The 2,911-nt window shown below is 41.3% G+C and overlaps 1 protein-coding gene across 1 annotated transcript in view; it reads left to right on the top strand.

The window, feature by feature from the left end:
• LOC113476409 (poly(rC)-binding protein 3-like) overlaps window positions 1-2,911 on the top strand; it is a 146,054-nt gene that overhangs the window by 591 nt on the left and 142,552 nt on the right. The gene's annotated exons all lie outside the window — the stretch shown is intronic.

A 2,911-nucleotide genomic window follows, 5' to 3' on the forward strand; every position in this document is an offset into this window, starting at 1 on the left:
GGGGGTGGGGGGGGGTGGGTGTTAAATTGCTAATGTAAACAGCCTAAGCAAGCAATCGTATCATAATTCTGGGTGGTTTGCAATGGGGGAAAAAGTGAACTTTAAAGTCTGTGTTTCTGAAAGAAAAGCTAGAAAATACATAGTAGCTTTATGATAACAGTAATAAGAGAAGATTCTGGACTGTGTGCCTCCTTTTTATTATTATTAATAATATTTTTAAAGATGCAAGAAGTTTTGTTACCACACGCCAAAACTATGCTTTAATCTCTTTGACATATCTGCTAGAACGTCCTGTTGCACTGCATATGGTTATGTTTAGTGTACAACTTCTACTTGTGTTTCTGATAACCTTACTAGTACTACTGGAAAAATAAACGATTGGCACATATTACCTAATCATATTTTAACAGCTCTTGTGTAGATTATAGACGGCAAAATGGAGTCATAGCTGGGAATTGCTATACAAGTCTATCCTCAAATGTCAACAACAACAAAAAAAATGCTGTTAGAAGCATGTGTACCATCCAGTCTAGCTGTTGGTCTTGTTTGTTTCTTTTATATGCGGTTTTAGAAGTAGAACAATAGTAAAAAATGGAGTTGAGCAGCTGGTAATCCATTTGTCAACTGCTTATCCCTACAAAGATGCCTGGTGTAAAGTTCATGAACTATCACCGAGCATGGTTCAAAATGAAATCCTGGAATCGGCCGTACTAAAATCAGGCAAGAGTTTATAAAAATAAAATGGTTTATAATCAGGTGAGCAAAAATATTTCGATCTGAAGTAGCTGGTTTCTTATAAAAGACCTTGCCCCCTTTCTTTCCATGCCATTCCTTCCAAATGTGTCCATGCTGAAAAATAAGTCTTTAAGAATATAACTGGTTTAAGTGTTTCCGTTCGTTATTGCTTTTGGTCTTCAGTTTATGCTGGTTTGAATATTTCTGTAATATTCAAGTCAGTTGCCACTACTTCCTTCGAGGACCATATTTAAATACGTCTGTAGAGTGTGTGCAGTATGATAATGCATAGCGATATGGATAAATTCATTTTATTTTTACATGGCTCAATTTATTTTCCTTGTTACTCCAGAGAAGCTAGAAATATGATGAACGGTCCATTAGTGGTATTGGTAAGAAATGCATTACTTCAAGTGCACAGTCAGTGAGAAAGCACTTTTATTTGAAAGCCTTCTCATAACGGACATTGTACTAATAATCTTAATGTGTAAACTGTGCTGCGTATCTTCAGTGTTAGATTAGATTTGCTTTTAGGTTCTTTGTAAATACAATTTTTATTCAGGATAACTGAATTAGTACCAGATGTTCAGGCTCCTTGTTTCTTTTCAGCCTCCGAATGCCATGGGAATTTACCAGGCAAAGGGCTGGGTGCGCATGGGGTAGGTGTTTCAGGATGCAGTCCTTCTTAGAAACTGGCCTCAGTGTTGTAGGGCACTGAAGTCTGATATTAAAGTGAAATGTGGTATTAAAAATATAAATCAAATCCGAAGACTGCTGTGTTGGTTGGATACCCAAGAGCAAGCCAGAATAGCCTTCTCCAACAGATTATACTGCAAATGTGGTGAGCAACTTTTGCAAGCCGTGAGGGGAGCGTTGTGTTTTCTGCCCATGAAGCTCTTTGCCGCAGAGCCATCGCAGGGCAAGGGGCTGTTCTAGCCAAAGTTCAATGGCTCACACCCTTCGTGGTGCTCTGTGCGGAGGGAAGGTGGGCGTCAGGATGTAAGGGGTGAGCTGACCCTCCTGCTTGGGAGGGCAGGGCTGAGCAGCTGGGCAGGAACAACTGCAAAGGGACCCTGCAGTAAGGCAAGGGTGTATCACTGTGGCAGAAAGTTATGGAGAAGCTTGCAAAGCTAATGGGGGACATGGCCACAGCCACGGGTGCGTGTGGCAGGAGCGTGAAAGAGGTTTTTGCAGGAGGGAAGGGTTTTGGAGATGCTGTGGCAAAACACATGGTGGTCATGTTTTGAGGGGGGCAGAGAGGTCAGAGATCTGCTAGAGCAAAGAGTAAAGGCAGGCTGGTAGCCCCAGGAGCAGTCAGGAGCCAAAGCTCTTAATGCTACCATAGGGTGACTTTGCAGCTGGATGGATAACCCAGTTTGGGTGCTTTGGAAATAAAGAATCAGGAGTTGGGAAGTGATGATCAGGATTCCTGTTCCTCATCATAGACCAAGGAGGGAAGAGTTGAGCAGCTGAGTTGAGGTGAGATAGGTACAGCAATTATAATTGGGGTGCTGCAGGAATGCTGGCAGCTAGGAGGCCAGGGGGTAGTGAATAATCCTTAGCCTTTAGTACTGTGTACATGAAATTGGGAAGACAAACTATTGCAGTTCAGAGCAAAACATAAGGATAGGAACTCAGACTGAATCTGTAGCTCTGAAACTGTTTACTCTTGTTAAGCTTTCCCAAAGATTTTTAGTTAGTGGGATCTCCATCTTCTGATGTTTATAACATCATCATGACCAGAGATTGTAGAATGCACAGAAATTTATTTTCATAAACTTTGCAAGGGATTTTTTTCTTTAAAAGAGAATTTGTTGCTCTTTTAATAGCAGATGCATTTTGTTGCATTCATTTGCTAAGCAACAGACTCGCTGTGTTGCCTGTGAAGCACAAAAGCATGGGAAGCTTTGACACATGGAGTAGAGCTTACATAAAGTTCATGAGCAGCAGCAGAAAGAGTGTGTGATGAATTCTCTGGGTTTTGCTCCTTATGTTAAAGTATTTTAAGATGGGGTATTTTTTTCTGCTGGCTGCCATCAGCAATAGAAGTATCAACAGGAGAAAAATGGGTCGCTTGGGTTTTAGCATTAAGCAGCAAATCCAGGGCCAATAGGATTTAGCTGGGATGTTAAGGTTTATTCAGTGCATTTAGTTAATGAAGTTGCAGGGGCGGGGG

The sequence above is a fragment of the Athene cunicularia genome (assembly GCF_003259725.1).
Source record: "Athene cunicularia isolate RWA chromosome 2 unlocalized genomic scaffold, athCun1 chr2_part1, whole genome shotgun sequence".
NCBI classification, from domain to species: Eukaryota; Metazoa; Chordata; class Aves; order Strigiformes; family Strigidae; genus Athene; species Athene cunicularia.